The sequence below is a fragment of the Phocoena sinus genome, chromosome 7 (genome assembly GCF_008692025.1).
Source record: "Phocoena sinus isolate mPhoSin1 chromosome 7, mPhoSin1.pri, whole genome shotgun sequence".
NCBI lineage: Eukaryota > Metazoa > Chordata > Mammalia > Artiodactyla > Phocoenidae > Phocoena > Phocoena sinus.
This window is the reverse complement of record NC_045769.1, coordinates 101221118-101249021: the sequence shown is the minus strand read 5'-3', so window position 1 is coordinate 101249021 and position 27904 is coordinate 101221118. Positions and strand designations below refer to the sequence as shown.

The 27904-nt window shown below is 37.9% G+C and overlaps 1 pseudogene; it reads left to right on the top strand.

The window, feature by feature from the left end:
• Nucleotides 1-27578, top strand: LOC116756390 (annotated as a pseudogene).
• Nucleotides 27579-27904: the final 326 nt, after the last annotated feature.

Genomic DNA, 27904 nt, shown 5'->3' with positions numbered 1-27904 from the left:
ATGCCTGTAGAAGACTGTTGCCTCTTCCTCCAGTGGTGCTCTTGGGATTATTGCCGGTCAGGCAGAAGCCAGGAAGAAGAGCTGGCCATGAAGTGGGGTGAGCCAGGACAAGCTGGAACTCCCCAGCTCCTTTGCAGTCTCTCACTGAACTTAACCTTCAGAGAGTAATGTCTGCCACTTCACTTCTACTTTCCAAAATTCATGCAAATGTGTCTTTTTGCTGTCTCTAACCCAGAAGTGGAGAGTGGACAAATGAGACCCATCTTAGTCATGTCATCACTTTAAAAATGCATCAATTGTTCATATTTATTTTGCTCTGAAATTATGTAAAAGTCATTGGTCTCCAAACTCTCATGATGATCAGACCATCCCGAGGCAAACTTATAAAGAAAGTGAAGTTTGTTTTGAGATGTTACTCCTGTCTTTAAAGCCTACTCCCATGGCTACTGCACAAGTTGCTGGTGGAGCCATTTACCGGCCCTGCCGTTGTCAGTGTCTGTCCCCAGGATCACCATTACTTATCGAATGCGCATCATGCTGGATATCAAAAAGGAGACAACCAAGTACGGAAAGGAAAGGAGAATTTTTTAGAGTTAATAATAGCATGGAGAATGAGGACTAGTTAAAAAAATGAGTGAGGCTCAGTTCAGAGACCAAATACAGAGCAAGCTATGTCCTTCCTACTTCGAGGTCAACTGAGACACAAAAACTATACGTAAAGGGGACTGTGTGAACAAGTTGGGTAGGAAGAAGGGTAATGAGACATATGTAGGATTTAGAAATACAGAGCAGAAAATGTCAGACATCTACAGTTCTCTCTGGGAATTTCATATGACGTACCGAGGAGGAGAAAAAATGTGGTTGACATAAATAAACAAATACTCGTTCATGGACTATCGACTGGGTAAGGGCAGCATCCTTGTTCATGCTCTAATGTGCTGAGAAGCAGATCTAGGCAGAAACGAGCTGGAAAGACATATTGGCAACTCTGGGAGGCTGTTCTGAGTGTCTATCTTTCTTGTGGTTTTGCACATAACCTTAATAGCTGTGTTTATTAAATCTGTACTGTGTGTATCGTCTTTTTCTTACAGTAATCCTAATCTTCCTCCAAAATATGGGGGCATTATTCCCCATTTTACAGAAGGGGTAACTCAGCCTCAAGATTCTTGCAAAATGTCGCATAGCTAGTAAGAAGTAGAGCTTAAAAAACCAGGTTTTCTTTACTTGCAAATTTCACGTTCTTTCCATTATACCATTCTCCTTCTAAATAGAATGTGCTGGACACCTCCAACCTTGGGCATAGAGCATCATAAATGCTGTTTCCAGAATCTTCATATTATGCACAGCTGGTCACTCACTGACTCTCGTCAAGGAAAATTCAAAGAAGGAGTGGAGTTTGCTGGAGGCTTCAGCAGAAAACCAGAGAAGGAGCATGGAAGAGCCAAGTTCAGAACATTGTATTCTTTTACTCATGCTACAGACATATCTCAAATTTGAAGCCTGAGACAGCTGCAATAGCCACAGGAGGCAAGATAGACTGAAAAAAAGCAGAAAGGATTTTATTCCATTTAGAGGCAATAAAACCTTGCCTTTTGATAGAAAATGTCCTCTCTGAAGAACAGTGACAAAGTATTGCTAAGTCAGATACTTAAACCCTCAGAGTACTATGCTGTGTCCTGGAGTAAAAACCTTTGTTTATGTCTATATTTCTTAAAGGTAATTTCACGCTTTTTTTTTTTCTCAAAGAAACATGATTTTATGGCTGTGAAGTTGACTGCATCTGTAATGAAGCCACTGCTGATATGACTTATACTGTGTATGTGTGTGATAATGTGTATGTGTGTGATAATGTGCTATTCAAGAGAGGCACAAGAAAAAATATAGTATACACATAAACTCAGGAATAGTTAGTTAAAAGATATCATGGAGAGACTTCCGGTCTGTTACAAGGTGGTGTAGACTCATTTCTCACAGCTATAAACCCTAGAAAAAATTCACGAGGAGGCAACCAAGAACGCTTAAAGATGGAAAGTGAAAAGCAGACTGGATAGTGACCCAGGATTGGGGTAACAACATAGGCAACAGAATGACTTACAATTGCCACCGAACAGAAAAAGTAACCATGGCCCACAGTTTTCTGACTACCAACATAGCAATGGAAGGTGGCCCAGGGAGGATTATTCCTCCTCTTGATCCAAAGGAATCCTGCTGACGGCCACAATGAGGAGGGTCAATTGCAAACCGAGGGAAGCTCTCTCCTTTCCTGTAGGACCTGAGACTCTGAGTGGCCTGGCAGCACTGGTGAAAGGCATCTTGCTCTAACAAGCATCTGTCCAGGAAGTACTTTCTGTCCCTACCAGCCCTACATAGAGACTCCACATACCTGTGCAGCACAGAAGGTAAGACCTTGTCACAAGGCTTGGCACTTTGTCCCTGCAGGATGGATACTCCCTTCCCCCCATCTAGAAGCACCCACCGACCTAGCCTGGATAAGCTGTTTCTTCCTTTTCAGGTGACTGTCTGCTAAAATAAAAGGTTTAAATAGGACTCACCGTTTTCCAACATAATAGCGAAAATACCCGGGACACTTTTTAAAAAAATCACTCTCCATACCCAAAAGCAGTGAAAATCGCAACTTGAATAAGAAAAGTCAATGAACTAATGCCAGCACTGAGATGAATCAGATTTTGGAATTATATGACAAGGATTGTAATTAGATTTTTTTTAAACTTGGTAGCGAGATTCAAATTCTAGGCAGCTGTTGCACATCTGGGAATGTATAACCTAGAAATTATCATTGATACATAAGAATTTTGTACAGGAATTTATTTGTTCAGTACAGTGTTACTTGAAAGTGTGAAAAACTAAAATTTCCTATCTTGAATAAAAAGGAGAAAAGATAAAATAAATTTTGAAATATAAGTGAATTATGAAATACAAGTAAAATATATAATATTTATAAGGTATGTTTTTAAAGTATATTTTATTTCATGAAAATTGTACCCAATGTAATGTCAGGATTTAAAAATAACAGCACTATATTTAGTATGGCCCTAATTAAGTTCAGTTGGATATAAATACATAAAATTTCTGAAAAGGAAGGAGCAACATTTTCATGACACATTTCTGGGCAGTAGAGTTTTGGATTATATGAGTGGTTTTCTTTATAATTTACCATATTTTTCAAATGTTATATAATAATCAAGGGTGACTTGAGATTTTATATTAAAAAATGATGGTTTAAATATGGAAACTAAACCTGCTGACATTTTGATCTTGGACTTCTAGCCTCCAAAACTTAAGAAAATTTCTGTAGTTTAAGCAAAGGATCTGGGGTATTTTGTTACGGCAGCCCTCACAAACCAATGTAGCATACAATCTTTAAGTGATGTTAATTTAAAAATTTTTTAAATTATATAAAGAACACTATTAAGTTGTGAGAATGCAAATCAAAAGCTAAAAAAAGTCAAATAATTACGATTAATATTGCTACTATATAATTTTATATTTAGTATAGTATAACTGGTATCATTTTTTAAGCCATTTGGGATTATGTATTAAGAATTTTAAAATACTAATAACCTTATATTTCTTGAAATAAAACTTTTGGAAGTATTTCAAAGCCCAGAAAAAGATTTGGCTCTTTTTGGATTTGTAAAAATTGGAAACATTCATAAACTAAGCTTGTTAAGTAAATAATGGTAAAGATGTTTAAAGAAATAGTATGCAGCAATTAAAAATATATATATATATTTTTAAACATCTTTATTGGGGTATAATTGCTTTACAATGGTGTGTTAGTTTCTGCTTTACAACAAAGTGAATCAGCTATACATATACATATGTTCCCATATGTCTTCACTCTTGCGTCTCCCTCCCTCCCACTCTCCCCATCCCACCCTTCCAGGCTGTCACAAAGCACCGAGCTAATATCCCTGTGCCTTGCGGCTGCTTCCCCCCAGCTATCTACCTTACTACGTTTGTTAGTGTGTATATGTCCATGACTCTCTCTCGCCCTGTCAAAACTCACCCTTCCCCCTCCCCATATCCTTAAGTCCGTTCTCCAGTAGGTCTGCGTCTTTATTCCTATCTTACCCCTAGGTTCTTCATGACATTTTTTTCCCTTAAATTCCATATATATGTGTTAGCATACGGTATTTGTCTTTTTCTTTCTGACTTACTTCACTCTGTATGACAGATTCTAGGTCTATCCATCTCATTACAAATAGCTCAATTTCATTTCTTTTTAAGGCTGAGTAATATTCCATTGTGTATATGTGCCACATCTTCTTTATCCATTCATCCGATGATGGGCGCTTAGGTTGTTTCCATGTCCTGGCTATTGTAAATAGAGCTGCAATGAACATTTTGGTACATGACTCTCTTTGAATTTTGGTTTTCTCAGGGTATATTCCAAGTAGTGGGATTGCTGGGTCATATGGTAATTCTATTTGTAGTTTTTTAAGGAACCTCCATACTGTTCTCCACAGTGGCTGAACCAATTCACATTCCCACCAGCAGTGCAAGAGTGTCCCCTTTTCTCCACACCCTCTCCAGCATTTATTGTTTGTAGATTTTTTGATGATGGCCATTCTGACTGGTGTGAGATGATATCTCATTGTAGTTTTGATTTGCATTTCTCTAATGATTAATGATGTTGAGCATTCTTTCATGTGTTTGTTGGCATTCTGTATATCTTCTTTGGAGAAATGTCTATTTAGGTCTTCTGCCCATTTTTGGATGGGGTTGTTTGTTTTTTTGTTATTGAGCTGCATGAGCTGCTTGTAAATTTTGGAGATTAATCCTTTGTCAGTTGCTTCATTTGAAAATGTTTTCTCCCATTCTGAGGGTTGTCTTTTGGTCTTGGTTATGGTTTCCTTTGCTGTGCAAAAGCTTTGAAGTTTCATTAGGTCCCATTTGTTTATTTTTGTTTTTATTTCCATTACTCTAGGAGGTGGGTCAGAAAGGATCTTGCTGTGATTTATGTCATAGAGTGTTCTTCCTATGTTTTCTTCTAAGAGTTTGATAGTTTCTGGCCTTACATTTAGGTCTTTAATCCATTTTGAGCTTATTTTTGTGTATGGTGTTAGGGAGTGATCTAATCTCATACTTTTACATGTACCTGTCCAGTTTTCCCAGCACCATTTATTGAAGAGGCTGTCCTTTCTCCACTGTACATTCCTGCCTCCTTTATCAAAGATAAGGTGTCCATATGTGCGTGGGTTTATCTCTGGGCTTTCTATCCTGTTCCACTGATCTATCTTTCTGTTTTTGTGCCAGTACCATACTGTCTTGATTACTGTTGCTTTGTAATATAGTCTGAAGTCAGGGAGCCTTATTCCTCCAGCTCCTTTTTTCGTTCTAAAGATTGCTTTGGCTATTCGGGGTCTTTTGTGTTTCCATACAAATTGCGAAATTTTTTGTTCTAGTTCTGTGAAAAATGCCAGTGGTAGTTTGATAGGGATTGCATTGAATCTGTAGATTGCTTTGGGTAGTAGAGTCATTTTCACAATGTTGATTCTTCCCATCCAAGAACATGGTATATCTCTCCATCTATTTGTATCATCTTTAATTTCTTTCATCAGTGTCTTATAATTTTCTGCATACAGGTCTTTCGTATCCTTAGGTAGGTTTATTCCTAGATATTTTATTCTTTTTGTTGCAATGGTAAATGGGAGTGTTTTCTTGATTTCACTTTCAGATTTTTCATCATTAGTATATAGGAATGCCAGAGATTTCTGTGCATTAATTTTGTATCCTGCTACTTTACCAAATTCATTGATTAGCTCTAGTAGTTTTCTGGTAGCATCTTTAGGATTCTCTATGTATAGCATCATGTCATCTGCAAACAGTGACAGCTTTACTTCTTCTTTTCCGATTTGGATTCCTTTTATTTCCTTTTCTTCTCTGATTGCTGTGGCTAAAACTTCCAAAACTATGTTGAATAAGAGTGGTGAGAGTGGGCAACCTTGTCTTGTTCCTGATCTTAGTGGAAATGCTTTCAGTTTTTCACCATTGAGGATGATGTTTGCTGTGGGCTTGTCATATATGGCTTTTATTATGTTTAGGAAAGTTCCCTCTATACCTACTTTCTGGAGGGTTTTTATCATAAATGGGTGTTGAATTTTGTCGAAAGCTTTCTCTGCATCTATTGAGATGATCATATGGTTTTTCTCCTTCAATTTGTTAATATGGTTTATCACATTGATAGATTTGCGTATATTGAAGAATCCTTGCATTCCTGGAATAAACCCCACTTGATCATGGTGTATGATCCTTTTAATGTGCTGTTGGATTCTGTTTGCTAGTATTTTGTTGAGGATTTTTGCATCTATGTTCATCAGTGATATTGGCCTGTAGTTTTCTTTCTTTGTGACATCCTTGTCTGGTTTTGGTATCAAGGTGATGGTGGCTTCGTAGAAGGAATTTGGGAGTGTTCCTCCCTCTGCTATATTTTGGAAGAGTTTGAGAAGGATAGGTGTTAGCTCTTCTCTAAACGTTTGATAGAATTCACCTGTGAAGCCATCTGGTCCTGGGCTTTTGTTTGTTGGAAGGTTTTTAATCACAGTTTCAATTTCAGTGCTTGTGATTGGTCTGTTCATATTTTCTATTTCTTCCTGATTCAGTCTTGGCAGGTTGTGCATTTCTAAGAATTTGTCCATTTCTTCCAGATTGTCCATTTTATTGGCATAGAGTTGCTTGTAGTAATCTCTCATGATTTTTTTTATTTCTGCAGTGTCAGTTGTTACTTCTCCTTTTTCATTTCTAATTCTATTGATTTGAGTCTTCTCCCTTTTTTTCTTGATGAGTCTGGCTAGTGGTTTATCTATTTTGTTTATCTTCTCAAAGAACCAGCTTTTAGTTTTATTGATCTTTGCTATTGTTTCCTTCATTTCTTTTTCATTTATTTCTGATCTGATTTTTATGATTTCTTTCCTTCTGCTAGCTTTGGGGTTTTTTTGTTCTTCTTTCTCTAATTGCTTGAGGTGCAAGGTTAGGTTGTTTATTCGAGATGTTTCCTGCTTCTTAAGGTGGGCTTGTATTGCTATAAACTTCCCCCTTAGAACTGCTTTTGCTGCATCCCATAGGTTTTGGGTCGTTGTGTCTCCATTGTCATTTGTTTCTAGGTATTTTTTTATTTCCTCTTTGATTTCTTCAGTGATCACTTCATTATTAAGTAGTGTATTGTTTAGCCTCCATGTGTTTGTATTTTTTACAGATCTTTTCCTGTAATTGATATCTAGTCTCATGGCGTTGTGGTCGGAAAAGATACTTGATACAATTTCAGTTTTCTTAAATTTACCAAGGCTTGATTTGTGACCCAAGATATGATCTATCCTGGAGAATGTTCCATGAGCACTTGAGAAAAATGTGTATTCTGTTGTTTTTGGATGGAGTGTCCTATAAATATCAATTAAGTCCATCTTGTTTAATGTATCATTTAAAGCTTGTGTTTCCTTATTTATTTTCATTTTGGATGATCTGTCCATGGGTGAAAGTGGGGTGTTAAAGTCCCCTACTATGAATGTGTTACTGTTGATCTCCCCTTTTATGGTTGTTAGTATTTGCCTTATGTATTGAGGTGCTCCTATGTTGGGTGCATAAATATTTACAATTGTTATATCTTCTTCTTGGATCGATCCCTTGATCATTATGTAGTGTCCTTCTTTGTCCCTTTTAATAGTCCTTATCTTAAAGTCTATTTTGTCTGATATGAGAATTGCTACTCCAGCTTTCTTTTGGTTTCCATTTGCATGGAATATCTTTTTCCATCCCCTTACTTTCAGTCTGTATGTGTCTCTAGGTCTGAAGTGGGTCTCTTGTAGACAGCATATATAAGGGTCTTGTTTTTGTATCCATTCAGCCAATCTGTGTCTTTTGGTGGGAGCATTTAGTCCATTTACATTTAAGGTAATTATTGATATGTATGTTCCTATTTCCATTTTATATATTGTTTTGGGTTCGCTACTATAGGTCATTTCCTACTCTTGTGTTTCGTGTCTAGAGAAGTTCCTTTAGCATTTGTTGTAAAGCTGGTTTGGTGGTGCTGAACTCTCTCAGCTTTTGCTTGTCTGTAAAGGTTTTAATTTCTCCATCAAATGTGAATGAGATCCTTGCTGGGTAGAGTAGTCTTGGTTGCAGGCTATTCTCCTTCATCACTTTCAGTATGTCCTGCCACTCCCTTCTGGCTTGTAGGGTTTCTGCTGAGAGATCAGCTGTTAACCTTATGGGGATTCCCTTGTGTGTTATTTGTTGTTTTTCCCTTGCTGCTTTTAATATGCTTTCTTTGTATTTAATTTTTGACAGTTTGATTAATATGTGTCTTGGCGTGTTTCTCCTTGTATTTATCCTGTATGGGACCCTCTGTGCTTCCTGGACTTGATTAACTATTTCCTTTCCCATATTAGGGAAGTTTTCAACTATAATCTCTTCAAATATTTTCTCAGTCCCTTTCTTTCTTTCTTCTTCTTCTGGAACCCCTATAATTCGAATGTTGGTGCGTTTCATGTTGTCCCAGAGGTCTCTGAGACTGTCCTCAGTTCTTTTCATTCTTTTTTCTTTATTCTGCTCTGCAGTAGTTATTTCCACTACTTTATCTTCCAGGTCACTTATCCGTTCTTCTGCCTCAGTTATTCTGCTATTGATCCTATCTAGAGTGATTTTAATTTCATTTATTGCATTGTTCATCGTTGCTTGTTTCATCTTTAGTTCTTGTAGGTCCTTGTTAACTGTTTCTTGCATTTTGTCCATTCTACTTCCAAGATTTCGGATCATCCTTACTATCATTATTCTGAATTCTTTTTCAGGTAGATTGCCTATTTCCTCTTCATTTGTTAGGTATGGTGGGTTTTTATCTTGCTCCTTCATCTGCTGTGTGTTTTTCTGTCTTCTCATTTTGCTTATCTTACTGTGTTTGGGGTCTCCTTTTTGCAGGCTGCAGGTTCGTAGTTCCCGTTGTTTTTGATGTCTGTCTCCAGTGGCTAAGGTTGTTTCAGTGGGTTGTGTAGGCTTCCTGGTGGAGGGGACTAGTGCCTGTGTTGTGCTGGATGAGGCTGGATCTTGTCTCTCTAGTGGGCAGGTTCACGTCTGGTGGTGTGTTTTGGGGTGTCTGTGGCCTTATTATGATTTTAGGCAGCCTCTCTGCTAATGGGTGGGGTTGTGTTCCTGTTTTGCTAGTTGTTTGGCATAGGTTGTCCAGCACTATGGCTTGCTGGTCGTTGAGTGAAGCTGGGTGCTGGTGTTAAGATGGAGGTCTCTGGGATATTTCCACCGTTTAATATTATGTGGAGCTGGGAGGTCTCTTGTTGACCAGTGTCCTGAAGTTGGCTCTCCTACCTCAGAGGCAGAGCCCTGACTCCTGGCTGGAGCACCAAGAGCCTTTCATCCACACAGCTCAGAATAAAAGGGAGAAAAAGTAGGGAGAATTAGTAGAAGTATGAGTAAAGAAAGAGGGAAAGGAGGAAAGGAAGGAAGGAAGAAAGAAGCAAAGAAGGAAAGAAAGGAGGGAGGGAGGGAGGAAGGAAGGAAGGAGGGAAAGAAGGAAAAAAAGACAGAAAAAAAGATGATACAGTAAAAATAAAATAAAGTATAATATAGTTATTGAATTAAAAAATATTTAGAAAAAAAAAAAAAGGGACGGATAGAACCTTAGGACAAATGTTGGAAGCAAAGCTATACAGAGAAAATCTTACACAGAAGCATACACATACACCTTCACAAAAAGAGGTAAAGGGGGAAAAATCATAAATCCTGCTCCCTGAGACCACCTCCTCAATTTGGGGTGATTCGTTGTCTAAAGGAGGGAGGGAAGGAAGGAAAGAAAGAAAGAACGAAGGTAAAGTATAATAAAGTTATTACAATTAAACTTAATTATTAAGAAAAAGAATTTTTAAAAAAAAGTCATGGACGGATATAGCCCTAGGACAAATGGTGGAAGCTAGAGTATACAGACTAGATGTCACACAGAAGCATACACGTACACATTCACAAAAAGAGGAAAAGGGAAAAAAATCATAGATCTCGCTCCTAAATTCCACCTCTTCAATTTGGGATCATTCCTTGTCTATTCAGGTATTCCACAGATGCAGGGTATATCAAGTTGATTGTGGAGCTTTAATCCGCTGCTTCTGTGGCTGCTGGGAGAGATTTCCCTTTCTCTTCTTTGTTCTCACAGCTCACAGGAGCTCAGCTTTGGATTTGGCCCTGCCTCTTGCGTGTAGGTCGCTGGAGGGCGTCTGTTTTTTCGCTCAGACAGGACGGGGTTAAAGGAGCCGCTGATTCGGGGCCTCTGGCTCACTCAGGCCGGGGGTTGGGGGATGGGGGAAGGAGGGGCACTGCGTGCGGGGCCGGCCTGCGGCGGCAGAGGCAGCGTGACGTTGCGGCAGAGGCCGGCGTGACGTTGCACCAGCCTGAGGCCCACCGTGCGCTGTCCCGGGGAAGTTGTCCCTGGATCCCGGGAACCTGGCAGTGGCGGGCTGCACAGGCTCCGCGGAAGAGGGGTGTGGAGAGTGACCTGTGCTCGCACACAGGCCCCTTGGTGGCGGCAGCAGCAGCCTTAGCGTCTCCCGCCCGTCTCTGGGGTCCGCGGTTTTAGCCGCGGCTCGCGCCCGTCTCTGGGGTTTGCGCTTTCAGCCGCGGCTCGCGCCCGTCTCGGGGGCTCGCGCCCTCAGCCGCGGCTCGCGCCCGTCTCTGGGGTTCGCGCTTTTAGCCGCGGCTCGCGCCCGTCTCTGGAGTTCCTTTAAGCAGCGCTCTTAAACCCCTCTCCTCGCGCACCAGGAAACAAAGAGGGAAGAAAAAGTCTCTTGCCTCTTCGGCCGGTGCAGGCTTTTCCCCGAACTCCCTCCCGGCTAGTCGTGGTGCACTAACCCCTTCAGGCTATGTTCAAGCCGCCAACCCCAGTCCTCTCCCTGAGCTCCGTCCAAAACCAAAACCCGAGCCTCAGCTCGCAGCCCCGCCCGCCCCGGTGGGTGAGCAGCAAGCCTCTCAGGTTGGTGAGTGCTGGTCGGCACCGATCGTCTGTGCAGGAATCTCCCCGCTTTGCCCTCCGCACCCGTCGCTGTGCACTACTCCGCGGTCCCGAAACTCCCCCCTCTGCCTCCCGCAGTCTCCGCCCGCGGAGGGGCTTCCTAGTGTGTGGAAACTTTTCCTCCTTCACAGCTCCCTCCCACTGGTGCAGGTGCCGTCCTTATTCTTTTGTCTCTGTTTTTTCTTTTGCCCTACCCAGTTACGTGGGGAGTTTCTTGCCTTTTGGGAGGTCTGAGGTCTTCTGCCAGCCTTCAGTAGGAGTTCTGTAGGAGTTGTTCCACGTGTGGATGTACTTCTGGTGTATCCGTGGGGAGGAAGGCGATCTCCGCGTCTTACTCTTCCGCCATCTTCAAGGTCCCCCTAAAAATATTTTGACAAGGCAAATGATATTGGAAAATGCTCACGGCAAAATTATAAATGAAAAGAGTAGAATAAAAATTACAATTGTGCATTGTCTCAATTGCTCCTATTGGTTAAGTAATTAATCAATAACCCTGTCATTATTTTAAGTGTTTGTAATTGCATACATATCTTACTCATTTTGCTCTGCTAAGTAAATACAGCCACTGCATCAGAAAAATTAGTTTGCTTCACTCCCAGAAATAAATATGAGGGAAAAGGCAGATATTTGATAACCATATTCCATACTGTGATATTTTCTCCCAGCAATTAAACTCATAATTAGCTTCTATTTCTTCTTGCCTTTATATCTCAGTCAACTGAAATTTGGAAATTTGAGATTGCAATTTCCTTCCTTCTAACTCTTAGAGCTTATTTGCTCCTTAAACAGTCTGTGATTATCAAAAGGGAAAATAATGGACTTTTCAATTTTTGACGCTGCACAGAGATGTAGTCCAAAAAAGAACTTCACTAATTTCTCCCCAGTTGTCTGCATGTAGAGAGAAGACAGTAGCACCTGTATTAATAAACAAGATGAACATGACAGAGCCAAAATCAGCAGGGTTATATAAATCTCTTCATGGAGAGATTCTGTTTTGAGGTCTTCAGACTGGATGCATCAGCCCATATGCCACCTGATTAATAGTGACCAGACAGTCTTTCTCTGAGCCACACTCCCAGGAACTAGAGGATGAGAACAAAGTAATCCTGAAGTACATTATTCCAGCTTTGGAATGTGATCAAAAAAGAAATAATAGCATAGTCATTATACCATAATTTTTAATTTAATCCAACAAACAACAGTTTCAAAATAGCAATAACATATACTTTTAGTATTCAAAAGGATGCCTGGTCGCTTGTGACAATTTCAAATAGAAAATCAATGTTCATATTTTATTCTGGAGTTAAGTGGTTGAGAGAAGTAACATGGCTTAACATTTCTTTCTTTCCAGTGTCTCCACAATTCCATGATAATCTTGCTGAGTCAGTGTGTTTCAGGTAAAGACAATGTCATCAACCTGAGTCAAGGAGTAGACGCATTACCTAGGCTTGGTCAATCATGGTACTCATTCCCTTTCTGCACTCAGATATTGATGGACAATGGCCCAATGAACCGAGGGAGGCCAATTTGGATCATTTGTGTGTATATTTCCAGGTCCATTGGTTGAAGAGATACCTTCTTCCTCTGTTGTGACCATACACTCTGAGAATCCTGAATTTAAGGCAAGGAATTAAAGTCTAACATCACCAATTGGCCACCTCAATTCAGGTATGTCTGAAGTAATTTTAACTCTAATTTTCTATTTCAATTAAGTGAGCTAATGGTTTATTATTTTTCGTATAATTGTTATCATTTGCTTAAACTACCTTAGAATTTTGTAAATTGTAATAAAAAAGTACTAATGAACACCCTAAACCACAGTCAAAACTCTATGATTTAGCTAACAGAGAAATCTATTTATTTTATTTTATGTTTTTGGCTGCGTTGTGTCTTGGTTGCAGCATGCAGGATCTTCATTGTGGCTCTCAGGTTTCTCTCTAGTTGTGGTGTGCAGGCTCCAGGGTACGTGGGCTCTCTTGTTGAGGTCCGCAAGCTCAGTAGCCCCACGGCATGTGGGATCTTACTTCCCCAACCAGGGATCGAACCCGAGTCCCCTGCATTGGAAGGCAGATTCTTTAGCGCTGGACCATCAGGGAAGTCCTGAAATCTGTTTATTTTAGAAGCATCTGCATAAGTCTTTGTTTCCAACTTTTTACTCAAGAATTTGTTGTTTTGTATTCCTAACTTCACACACACCTGTTTGTCACCTCTCTTATGCATGTGTTACTTAATTGTACAAGAACTGGTATTTGTCAATTATATAATTTCACCAGCATATAATTAAACAAATAATATAATCTAAAATAATAATAAGGTTATTTCTAGTTGTCTACTTCAGAAAGCTTTCAAATATACCTTTATAATAAACTATAGTCTATGGTTAATATTTTTATTAAAATGCAGACTTTGGAGAAAGTAGCTGAGGACATGGCAGTTGATTAAACTTCAAATTACTATAAGTAGAAAAATAATGATAAATCTCTGGTAGAACAATTCCTCAAGCTCCATCAACAAAAATAATTTCAGAGAACCAAGTAGATATGAAAACAACTTCTGGAAAAGTTAAGAAAGATGTAAAATTATTCCCAGAAGGAAAAAGTTTTCTCTATGTATTAAAAAAATAATGAAAATGTGCTTTGATATTTTCTAACACAAGATACAGGGCAAATCTAAAATGTGTTTACAACTTAAGGAGACAGTCTACCAACAACAGTACTCCTGGGGAGAGAAAAGGGTGAATAGAAACAGTCATCCTTTGGAGATTGTGGTAAAGAAAAAGGTACAAGAAAACAATTTGGGGTGTCCTGTAAAATAAAATGAAAGCAAAACGTTATGACATGCAAACTGTAATGTGTTGAATAGTGTCCCCTCTCCTCAAATTCAAATCTTCCATTTTTGCAGATGTAAGTAGTTAAAGATCTTTGCATTAAATAACCCTGGATTTGGAGTAGTCCCTAAATCCAATCACTAGTATTCCTATAAAAATAGAAGACACAGAAAGATATAGAGAAGGAAGCCACACGATGATGGAGGCAGAGATTGGAGTGATGCAGCTACAAGCCAGGAGGCCCCAAGGTTACAAAGAGCCAAGGTTACAAAATTGAGGGAGAGGCAAGGAAGAGTTCTCCCATAGAGCCTTCAAAATACCATGGCCCTGCTGACACCTTGATTTCGGACTTCTATCATTCAAAACTCTGATACCATATATTTTTGTCATTTTAACTCACCAAATTTGTGGTAATTTGTTACAGCAGCCCTAGAGAATTAGTACAGATTTTGGTCCTGGGAAGTAGAGCACTGCTGTAACAAACACCTAAAAATGTGGAAGTGGCTTTGTAACTGAGCAATAGATAGAGGCTGGAAGAATTTTTAGGTTTTTCTAAGAAAAAGCTTAGATTGCTTTGAAGAGAAGAATTTTGGAAATCTGGAAATTAAATGTGATTGCAGTGAGGATTCAGAAAGAAGTGAGGAACACTATAGAAGAAAGCTTCTATCATCTTAGATAATATATATATATATATTTATATATAATCTATATAATACATATATATATATATATACATGAACAGAATGTTGGTAGAAATAGGAACATCAAAGATGACTCTGGTGAGGCCTTAGAAGAAAATGAGGAACATGTTATTGGACACTGGAGAAAAGGCAATTCTTGTTATAGAAATGGCAGAAAATTTGACTGGAAGTTTGGTGGAAAGTAGAACTTGTATGTGATAAACTTGGATATTATGTGAGGACATTTCTAAGCAAAATGTTGAAAGTCAGCTTGGCTTCCCTTGTTGCTTATGGTAAAATGCAAAAGGAAAGAGATAAATTGAGGAAGGAACTCTTTAGTAAAAAAGAACCGGGCTTCCATGGTGGCGCAGTGGTTGAGAGCCCGCCTGCCGATGCAGGGGACACGGGTTTGTGCCCCGGTCTGGGAAGATCCCACATGCCGCGGAGCGGCTGGGCCCATGAGCCGTGGCCGCTGGGCCTGCGTGTTCGGAGCCTGTGCTCCGCAATGGGAGAAGCCACAACAGTGAGGCCCGTGTACCGCAAAAAAAAAAAAAAAAGAACCAGCCCCTGATCATTGGTATATTCTCGTTCTATCCAGATAGTGAAGGATGCTAAAATTAGGAAATTTACTATTGAGAAAACATGTCCTAGAGGGAAAGACAAGGACAACCGTCTGCTAAGAAGATTAGGCTGTGATTCATGACTCCCATCAGCCATCTCAACAGAAGCCCAGAGTAGAGAAGGGATTATCCAGCAAAGAACTATGGAGCTATTGTTTGTTTAATGATGTGGATGCCCTTCTCATGCATAGAAGACAGGCATGGATGTTGAGAATATTACACCAGCGGAAACACTTCCAGCTAGGAATGAAAGAGACAAAAAGACTAAAATGTAGGAAGGCTGTCAGACCTTTGGGATTCTACAGGCAAGATATAGGCTAATGGAGCTACTAGGCCGTGAATATGTGCTAACTTTAAGAAAAAGGAAGAATGACTCTGAGAAAATAGTGGCAGAAACAGAGGGCAGAGGGGGCAGGTCTATTGTCGCTATGGACCCGGAGAACAAATCACAAGCCACAGAAAATTATTCTCAGAGATTTTCCTACTGGGACTTTTCCTGCCAAGTTTTGGGCTTACTAGGGACCTCTGGCCTCTTTATTCGTTCTAATTCCTCCTCCTGATAGGAATGTCTATCCTATGCCTGTCTCGCCATTGTATTTTGGAAGCTGATAGCATGTTTTCTAGTTTCACAGGTCCATAGATGGAGAGAAATCTTGACCCAGGATGGCACATTTCCAGAGTCTCACCCATACCTGATATAGATGATTTAGATGGTAAGATTAGGAACCTTATGAGTTAATGATATTTAGATGAGATTTTTGATTTAGAATTGATGCTGGATTGGGTTAAATGTTCGGGGATGTTAAGGTGAATGTATTTTGCACATGGGAAGTATGTGAATTTTAGTTGGCCAGAGGGCAGAATGTAGTGAGTTGATATTATCCCCCCAAAATCCAAAGTGCCTGGATTCTCAGATCATGAGCTTATTTGATTCAGACTTCTAGCCTCGGGCTTCCCTGGTGGCGCAGTGGTTGAGAGTCTGCCTGCCGATGCAGGGGACGCGGGTTCGTGCCCCGGTCCGGGAAGATCCCACATGCCGCAGAGCGGCTAGGTCCGTGAGCCATGGCCGCTGAGCCTGTGCTCCGCAACGGGAGAGGCCACAACAGTGAGAGGCCAGCATACCGCAAAAAAAAAAAAAAAAAAAAAAAAGACTTCTAGCCTCCAAACTGTGAGACATTAAATTTCTGTCATTTAAACCACCCAGTTTGTCATCCTTTGTTACAGCAGCCCTAGCAAATAAATATTGGAAGTTTATTGGTTCAAACAGCAAGAAGTCTGGGTTTCAGCTACGGTTTTATCAGATCTCTGTCTTAATTCTCTCTGGTGTTCTCTCCTTTATGGGTCAACTTTTTGTTCTGGCCACTTATCTCATGGTAGCGAAATGGTTTCAGGAGTTCTAGGCATCCCATCAGACTCCATCCTGCACACAGAAAGGGAGAGCATCTTTGTTCCAGCATTCTAAACAAAAGACGTGACTTTTATTTGGACTGGCTTAGGTCACTCCTACCTAACTGTGGTGGCTTAATAATTAGAAGTATTGAGTGGACTAACTAAATCAGGATGCACTTGTAGATTGAAAGTTAAGATCAAATTGCCTTAAAGCAAATGAGTTGTGTGGGGAACGGGCATATCCTTGAAAAAACTAAGATACCATGGAAAAGCGAGAATGAGACAATGGAAGCCAAGTGAACAGAGAGAAAATATTTACATCTTTTGACTAGAGATACATATTTTAACACTGCCTTTGCAAGTTATACCAGCTTTTATATTTTTTTCTTTCTTTTTTTATTGGGGTATAGTTGTTTTACAATGTTGTGTTAGTTTCTATTGTACAGTGAAGTGAAGTTCCCTGTGCTATACAGCAGGTTCTCATTAGTTACCTATTTTATACATAGTAGTGTATATATATCCGCTTTTAACTTGTCACCTTTATCCTTTGTAATTTCTGATTTACGTTTTCTTCAAAAAGAAAACACACGTTTCTTGAAGCTGTTAATTTTGTGTATGCTATTTATAATTTATTTTTGATACTATTGAGAATTAAATGGATTGTTATGATTTGTGACATAATATTTACTAATGGCTTATGATCAATAAAGAGAAAAAACCTGATATGTAAAAATATATATGTACACAAGAAGAATGAAAGTTAGTCTTGGTGAATTTTTTACTTTTTAAAAATATATATTTCTTTCTTAATATGAGTATAATTCAGTTTTTATAATGACAAAAAATGGAATTTAGTTGAAACAGCATTTCAAGCTCATGTATATATTACTCATCACATTTCTATTTCTTTAAACACAATAGCATTTATATTTTTTATATGGTTACCTATATTTACAAGATGACACCCTATATTTTCCAAGAGATACCCTATTTTCTTATGTGGCTGCCAAAACTCATCTGTATTACCCTTAAAGGAGGAAAAAATAATAGTGAGTATTTAAAGACCTTGGTTACTAAATTTGCTTATACAAATGAAAACATTTCAAAGGTCAATCTAATAGAATGCTATTCTGCATTTTTTTTTATTCCATTGACTTAAGTTAATTTTGATGACTAACAATAGCTTCTGATTAGGAAGGATGTCACCTACTCTAAAGCACTCCCACTTTAACAAAATGTAATACTGCAAAAAGAAACATTTGGTAAGCAGGTTAGAAAAAAAATTGTCAGGACATGATCTATAGTGAAATGTAATGAGAAGATATTGTATTATTATGATGTGATCAAAAATTGAAATGAAAACCACAACAGTATTTATCTAGAATCATTACATTTTAAAGAGCGTCTGGTGCAGCTTGCAGATTGATAAGGTATGCAATTAACCAATATCCAATTTACTAGAGTAACAAGTCAGGCAATCAGATGAGACTGGGTCAAAAATATACAATAGTTTCCTATTTATGGGTTTCAAATACATTTCAGAACTTAAACCAGAGATTAATTACTTGAAATTAAAAAACAACAACAACAAACAGTTTACATTCCTTTATGTATTATTTCTGTGTATGGTTTCTTTTTAATTTAGTCTGTATTTCTTTGACTTAATTCCCAGTTTCAAGCAGCAAAAAATGTTCTGTGGGATTTTGAATTTATTTCTTCCAGATATTCTGATTTAATTAACAGAAAGAAATATGTCAGAAGACCCAAACCTGAAGTATGCCTGTGTAAGAACTACTACAACATTTGCATGTCATATTTAGTTGTGCACTGCTTCAGAATAGACAGCTGTTGAAACAAAACAAAACAGTGACTGCCATAACTCAGCAATGATCAACATGTATGAAATAAGTTAATATTTTTGCAATAATTTTTAGCTTTTCTTGTGCACATTGGGTGTTTCAAGTATCACTTCTTTAATAGTGCTGTATCTTATGTTAAAAAATATTGAGTTCCTATCGGGTGCCATTTATTATGCTGAAAGCTGAGAATGCAAAAATGAGTAAATCTTCATTACTGTTCTCGAGACAAATCCAGAGAAGTGGGAAAGACAAGTGGGAAAGATAAAATTTCAGAAGGATATCTTTATATCTTAATGATAAAAGGAGCCTGGGGCAGCAAACAGCAGGTAGGTATCTATTCTTGAAGGACATGAGCTGTGAGATGTGTTGGGGGAGGGGTGTGGGGGAGGGAAGGAAGTCGGAGTTAACAAGATCAAGAAAGGGGAAGGGGACAGGGGAGTTGATGGGGTCCCACAGGGAGGAAACAGAATGAAGGAAGTCATATATGGAATTAACAATATACTATTAATTTTCAAAAGGTCATTTTATTGGGCACTTTCCTTGAGGCAAATATTAAGTTCTTTAGATATATCATTTTAAAACGATCCTGAGAAGCAGATACAATTTCCCTCTGCATTATGTGTGTGAAATAAAAACAGCTCAGTATTTGGTAAAAGGTTAAGTGTGAGGCATACAGTGCTATGAATGTGAAGCTAGAGATAGACAGGGAACAGGATCTCATCTTTTGAGTTAAGAAATTTAACTTTTTCTCCATGGATGATAAAATATTTTTGCAGAGTTTTCAGCAGAGAATTGGGATATTTACTGAACATTTGAGGTAGGTTACTCTGGCCACTTTGTGGAGGGCAGGTTCAGGGGGCACACGTGAAGGTAGAGACACATGCTTGGAAATTAAGCTATAAAACAAGGGATTCTCAGAATAAGCACCTGGAACAGAGTGGGAACAGGGCATGGAGGAGTGATCTTTACTTCTATTGAGTGATCTTTACTTCAAGTCTCAGTAAATCACTTCCTTGCTGGTCCTAACCCAATTTCTTCATTGACATACAAGCATACCTAGGAGATATAGTGGGTTTGGTTCCAGACCATTGCACTAAAGTGAATATTGCAATAAAGCAAATCACAGTTTTTTTTGGTTTGCCAGAGCATATAAAAGTTATGTTTACATTATACTATAATCTATTGCATGCAATAGCATTATGTCTAAAAAACAATGTACATACTTCAATGTCTGTTTTTGTGCCAGTACCATACCGTTTTGATTACTGTAGCTTTGTAATATAGTCTGAAGTCAGGGACCCTTATTCCTCTAGCTCCATTCTGCTTTCTTAAGATTATTTTCGTTATTAAGTGTCTTTTGTGTTTCCATACAAAATTTTTTAAATTTTTTGTTCTAGTTCTGTGAAAAATACCATTGGTAATTTGATAGGGATTGCATTGAATCTGCAGATTGCCTTGAGTAGTATGGTCATTTTGACAATACTGATTTTTCCAATTGAAGAACACAGTATATCTTTCCATCTATTTGTGTTATCTTCAGTTTCTTTCATGTGATGGTAAATGGGATTGTCTCCTTAATTTCTCTTTCTGATATTTTGTTGTTAGTGGCTTGATAATTTCTAGAGTTTTTGTATGGTTTTGACTAAAATAGGAGGGCTTCAGTTTTCAGTGGATAACTGAGCACATACACTGAAAAACAGAAGTCAGGAGACAACATAAAGATGTAAAGATTGTTTAAAATCCAAACAGCAGTATTATTTGCCAGTGCTCTATAAATGAAACAACAAAGCTTGGATGACAGCTCATCTGTTTACAACATGGTTTACTGAATATTTTAAGCCCATTGTTGAGACCTACTATTCAGAAAAAAAAAAAAGATTTCTTTCAAAATATTGCTGCTTATTGACAATGTAACATACCTGGTCATCCAAGAACCCTGTTGGAGATGTACAATGAGATTAATGTTGTTTCCATGTCTGCTAAGACAACATCCATTCAGTAGCCCATAGATCAAGGAGTAATTTTGACTTTCAGATCTTATTATTTAAGAAGTACATTTCCTAAGGCGACAGCTTCCAAAGATAGTGATTCCTGTGATGGATCTGGGCAAAGCCAATTGAAAACCTTCTGGTAAGGATTCACCCTTCTAGATGCCACTAAAAATATTTGTGATTCATGGAAAGAGGTCAAAATATCAATATTAACAGGAGTTTGGAAGAAGTTGATTCAAACTCTGGTGAATGACTTTGAAGGCTTCAAAACTTCAGTGGAGTAACAAGTGGTCAAGATAACAAGAAACTAGAATAAGAAGTGGAGGGGGAAGGGTAAGCTGGGATGAAGTGAGAGAGTGACATGGACTTATATACGCTACCAAATGTAAAATAGATAGCTAGTGGGAAGCAGCCACATAGCACAGGGAGGTCAGCTCGGTGCTTTGTGACCACCTAGAGGGGAGGGAGACACAAAGGGAGGAGATATGGGGATATATGTATATGTATAGCTGATTCACTTTGTTATAAAGCAGAAACTAACACACCATTGTAAAGCAATTATACTACAGTAAAGATGTTAAAAAAAAAAAAAAGTGGAGCCTGAAGATGTGACTGAATTGCTGCAACCCCATAATAAAACTTTAATGGATGTGGATTTGCTTCTTATGGATGAGCAAAAAAAGTGATTTCTTGAGATAGAATCTACTCCTGGTGAAAATACTATGAAAATTGTATCATGACAATTGTAACATGTAACAAAATACTATGAAAATGACAGCAAAAGATTTAGAATATTATATAGCAGCCAGGCTTGAGAGGATGGACTTCAATTTTGAAAGAAGTTCTACTGTGAGAAACATGCCATCAAACAGCATGGCCTGCTACAGAGAAATCGTTTGCGAAAGGAAGAGGCAATTAATGGGGCAAACTTCATTCTTGTCTTAAGAAATTCCCACAGCTTCCCCAGCCTTCAGCAACCACCATTCTTTTCAGCCAGCAGTCATCTACATGAAGGCAAGACCCTCCACCAGCAAAAAGATTATGACCTGCTGAAGACTCAGATGATGGTTTTCATTTTTTAGCAATAAAGAATTTTTAATTAAAATATGAACCTTATTTTTTTAGACATAATGCTACTACTGTACACTTAATAGACTACAGAATAATGTAAACACAAGACACAGGTTTTATACCCACTGGGAAGACAAAAAATTTGTATGACTTGTTTTATCGTGATATTTGCTTTATTGTGGTGGCTTGGAACCAAACTCACAATGCCTCTGAGGTACGCCTGTAAGACTTTTTTAACCTAGCTTTTGAGACAAATTATGAACACTCTTATTTTTAGTAAGTATTATATAATCTAATGTTTTGTCTGTTCTTAGATATTATTAAAATTATATGGATGTCTATACACCCATGTTCATAGCAGCGTTATTCACAATAGCTAAAATGTGGAAACAACCCAAGTATCCATTGACAGATGAATGGATAAGGCAAGCGTGGTATATACATATAATGGAATATTATCCAGACTTAAAAAGTAAGAAAATTCTGACATATGCTATGACATGGATGAACCTTGAGGTCATTATGCTAAATGATATGTCAGTCATATAAAAGACACATACAGTATGACTCTACTTATATAAGGTATTTAGAGTAGTCAAAATCATAGAGACGAAATGTAATGATGGTTGCCAGAGGCTGGGGTAAAATGAGCAAATGGGGAGTTCTTGTTTACCTTGTATAGAATTTTAGTTATAGAAGATGAAAAGTTGTGGAGATGGATGGTGGTGATGGTAGGACATCATCATGAATGTATTTTAATGCTACTGAACTGTACACTTAAAAATGGTTACAGTGGTAAATGTTATGTTATGTGTATTTTACTAGGATAAAAATGTTGGGAAAAAACAGAAACAAACAAGCAAACATAAGGATATTTTATCTGTATGTAATTCCATTTAGTAGGTCCTTCAAAAGATGTTCTTTCATGCTAGATGAAGGATCACATCTACATGTTAAATTCTCCTCTATGGAACAATTTAGCCAATACACCAAACTGAAACACACTGCAGGACCCTCATCTACCTGTCTATTTTACACGGCATTGGGACTACTTTATTTTTCTTGATCATGGTACAGCCACTAACCTCTCTAGAATTATTTGCATAAGTAACACTCCTTCCCCCCACCACAGAATTTATTATTCTCTATTACTCTGAGAGAAATAAGGACATGTACATCTTTGCAGTTTATAAAAAACATATACTTAATAGAAAAAACAGTTAATGTGTATACAATAATACTCTCCTACTTTTGTATTGCAATGAATACACTTTATGTTAATTTCTCACTTTCTTTTTTAAATTAATTAATTAACTTATTTATTTATGGCTGTGTTGGGTCTTCATTGCTTGAGTGGGCTTTTATTTTTTTAGTTGCGGCGAGCAGGAGCTACTCTTTGGTGCAGTGCACGGGCTTCTCATTGCGATGGCTTCTCTTGTTGCAGAGCATGGGTTCTTAGGAGTGTGGACTCTGTAGTTGTGGCTTACAGGCTCTAGAGTGCAGGCTCAGTAGTTGTGGTTCATGGGCTTAGTTTCTCCACGGCATGTGGGATCTTCTCTGAGCAGGGCTCAAACCCATGTCCCCTGCATTGGTATAGATGGATTCTCAACCACTGTGCCACCAGGGAAGTTCTCTCAGTTTCATATGTTACTATGAAATCATGGCCTTTGAAGAACTGAATTTGTTTCCATTAATTCTGAGAGTTTTTTCCTGTCATCATTAATTTAAAATTGTCACAGTCAGCCATTATAAGCCCCTTTAATATGGTTCCTTTTGTCTTTTTAATATTAGCCATCTCCCACCAGGCAGCCTTGAAAGAATCCTTCCTTCTGGCAATAATAGTATATTCAAAGTTCAAATTAAATTTTTCCTGCCCCAAAACATGGAATCAATCATATTCCAAAGGGCGTAGCTATTTTTTATGAGAGAACACATCAAAAAACAAAATAATCGGGAAACGTGTATGGGTGTTAAGGAAGTTTGCTGAATTTTTATTGGACTTCTTTCACTGAGAACATGAGAAAAGATATTCTTTTTATTTATTTTCATTGTTATTTCCAATTTAACATATTGCATATCTAAGTTGTTGTCAGATGGAATTTTATTAATCACTAATATTTTCCATGACACTGATTTTGAGACTGAGATTCCTCTTTATCTGGCTTTGTCTTGCTTACTGGGTAAAATATACTCCAAAGCCAAGAATCATTAATCATAACCAAAAGAAAGCTAAACAATTGCTTACAGAACCTTGCCTCTGTGAAGGAGACAGGGGCAACGTTAGGGTAATATAACTGAATTAGAGTGACATGAACCCAATAGTAGTGACAGCATTGAATAAGGGATGGGGCTCCAGCTCCAAAGATAGAGAGAGAGAGAGAGAGAGAGAGAGAGAGAGAGAGGGAGATAGATAGATAGATAGATAGATAGATGAGAGATCACACATTATTTGCTCACTTCTTAGCATAATTAGATGTGATTAACATTCAAATTAGTAGACTAAGTAAAACAAATTGCTCTCCTCCATGTAGGTGGGCCTCATCCAAACCATTGAAAGCCTGACTAGGATAAAAAGGCTGAGTAAGAAAGAATTTGCTTTCTCTGGCTGACTGATTCCAAGATAACGTATTGGTCTTCTGTCTTCAAACTCAGACTAGAACCTATACCATCAGCTCTTCTGGGTCTCCAGCTTGCCAACTGCAGATCTTGGGACATCTCAGCCTCCATAATCACATGATCCAATTCCTTATAATATGTATACAAATAAATGATAAATATATAATAAATAAATAAATTGATATATATCCTACAATAAGAACATATATAGTAAGATAATATAATACTTATACAATAATAATATAAATAATAATATATATCCCATTGGTACTGGTTCTCTGAAAAACACTGACTAATATAATTACAATACTTATTATGTAAAATTGAAAAATTAGGAAAAAATGACTATTTACTTAATAATATGAAATAAATACCAGAAGGAAAATCTTAGTTCAAAGACAGAGAAGGAAAAATAGGAATAGGAAATGAAAGAGTCAGGGGACTACATTTTTCAATACAAATCTTGATAAATTATTTGGTATTTTCTACTGTTTACAAATCTTTCTATAAAAATGAAACAAATAAAACTACTACTGACCCAAGATAAAAGATATTATAAAAATTGAGCTAAACCATACTTTAAGACTGTATGACCTTAGGAAAAGGGAGGGGAATATGGAATATTATTTTAGAACTCACAATAAAAGATGTTTTCTTTGAAATAAGAGAATAAAACCACATTTAAAACAATAAGCTAAAATGAAAAGCACTGACAACAACAATAAAACAAACAAACAAAACACATTTTTGCTTGGTCTTCATGTTCAACAGTCTGAATTAATTGGCAATTAACATGCTTTTAAAGTTCATTGACTTTAATTTGAAGCCAGTTTTTGGAACCACTGCAGTAGATAAATTTAGCACAAGCAGAAATTTCATTACACATGAAAGATGCTCAACATCACTAAGTATCAGAGAAATGCAAATCAAAACTACAATGAGGTATCACCTCATACCAGTCAGAATGGCCATCATCAAAAAATCTCTGAACAATAAATGCTGCAGAGGGTGTGGAGAAAAGGGGACCCTCCTACACTGCTGGTGGGAATGTAAATTGATACTATGGAGAACAGTATGGAGGTTCCTTAAAAAACTAAAAATAAAACTACCATATGACCCAGCAATTCCACTAATGGGCATATACCCAGAGAAAACCATAATTTGAAAAGATACGTGCACCCCAGTGTTCACTGCAGTGCTATTTACAATAGCTAGGTCATGGAAGCAACCTAAATATCCATCAACAGAGGAATGGATAAAGAAGATGTGGTACCTATACACAATGGGATATTACTCAGCCATAAAAAGGAATGAAATTGGGTCATTTGATGGACCTAGAGACTGTCATACAGAGTGAGGTAAGTCAGAAAGAGAAAAACAAATATCATATATTAAGGTATATGTGTGGAATCTGAAAAAATTTGTATAGATGATCTTATTTGCAAAGCAGAAATAGAGACACAGACGTAGAGAACAAATATATGTATACAAAGGGGGAAAGTGGTGGGATGGGATGGATTGGGAGATATTGGCATTGACATATATACACTATTGATACTACGTAAAAAATAGATAACTAATGAGAACCTACTGTGTAGCACAGGGAACTCTACTCAATGCTCTGTGGTGACCTAAGTGAGAAAGAAATGCAAAAAAGAGTGGATATATGTATACGTATAGTCGATTCACTTTGCTGTACACTATGAACTAACACAATATTGTAAAGCAACTATACTCCAATATAAAATGTATTTCTATGAAAACAACAATTAAAAATTGAAATTAGAAAAAATGAAAAGATTTACCTATTATTCCATGTGCTTTCTGTATAAAAATCACCAGTTGGTTAGGCACTTGTGTGCAGAAAACAATTCTGATTAACTTAGAAAAGGAGGGCAAAGTTACTGGAAGAATTTGGTATGGCACAAATAAAGGAAAGCAGTGTAATCAGGTAATACAGAGGACAAGACACAAGGCATCTTCTGGGACCAAGGCAGCCGAACTGATTGGACTTTTCAGGCCACTATTATTGGGATAAATGAGCTCCAAACATTTTGTTATACTCACCATGCTGCTCAAGATTCAAATTCCCAACAGGAAGCGTCTGATTGGCCTAGGGAGTCACATTCCTCTTAATTAGAAAAGGGTAGAATCAAGAGAGCATGAGAAACAAAGGGTAGTTTTCCAAAGGAAACTCACCATTTCATTGCCAATGAAGAGGAGATAGATGATGAACAGTCAAAAGCAGTAGATATCAAATCAAAATTCCATTTCCTTACATTCATCCCCATATTGCTATGAGCAATACTGCTTTAAAAATATCCAATATGTAGAGGACGCGTTGTCGCCCCTGTGTGCCCAATTCTGTTTCTCCGCTCCTCCCTCTTCGCCCCCTTTCCCGCCTCCTTTTGTGCTCCGGAGGCCCAGAGGTATTGGCGGCCGCCATCGTGCTACTCGCGTCTCTGCATGAACACAGTCAGGACAAAAAATAATATCCAAAGATATTTTGTCACTAACAGCGTGATCTATAGCAAGAAAGATGAGCAGTCTGTTCCAACTCGTGAGATTTCCAAGGAGACAGAGAGCCAACACAGTGTAAAGGAGAATACGTAAAAAGATTCTTAAGGGAATGAAAGTTGAATTAAGCACAGTAAATGTACAAACAACAAAGCCACCCAACAGAAGCCAACTTAAAAGTTTGGAGGCTTCAACTGGCAGACTTCAGAAAGCTCCAGAAGATGACCCCCAAAGAGAAGTGAGTCCCTGAGTTGTGGCTGCTGCATCCGCGGTTGCAGACTCTCTCCCTTTTGTTAAGCAGATGAACAAGTCAGAGCTGCTCAAGCAGCTCCAGCAGCACGAGGAAGACTCGAGGGCACAGAAGGATGGAGAGACACCCAAAATTAGTTTCACTAGCATCATATCAGATATGAAAGTTGCCAGATCTGCCACAGCGAGAGTTAGCACAAGACCAGTGCATCAGATTCAGTTTGATGAAAGGACTGATGATTTTGTTGCCCAAGAGAAGGCTGCTGATCTGAGAAAAAGTTTTAGGAAAAATATATTCAAGGGGAAGAGGCTTAATATTTTTGAGCTTAAGGCAGTTACTAAAGAGGCACCTGAAACAGAGGCAGCACCTTCTCTTTGGGATGTAGAATTTTCTGAGCAGTTAGTGGCAGTCAAAGAGCAACACTTTCAGAATGGTTTTGAAGAGATGATCCAGTTGACAAAAGAGGGGAAATTGTAGGAGTTCCCAACTAACAACGAAGCAGGTTTTGATGATGATGGTTCAGAATTTCATGAACATATATTTCTGGATAAATACCTGGAGGATTTTCCAAAACAAGGACCAATTCGCCACTTCATGGATTTGATGACCTGTGGCCTTTCCAAAAACCCATATCTGAGTGTTAAGCAGAAGGTTGAACATATAGAGTGGTTTAGAGATTATTTTAATGAAAAACAGGACATTCTAAAAGAAAGCGGCATACAGTTCAATTGAAGACCATGGAAATTTTTATTTCAAGCTGTTGGAGATTCATATTATAATTTTAAAATTTTACTAGAAAAAAAATCCAATATTTAAAAGTTCAAGCTTAAATATCATCAGACAACAGCTACATCCATTAACAAACTATTGCACAATTCCTTTAATGAAAAATCCACTAAATTGCATTACAAATATAATTCTATTAATAAATATAACTTCACAAACATGCTCTAGTTGTTCATCAGTTCTGTGGAAAAGAATGTATAACTCTACTGTGCTTGGAACCTTCAGCATCTCTTTTATTTTCAATAGTATTATGTTACCTTTTAAAATACAAT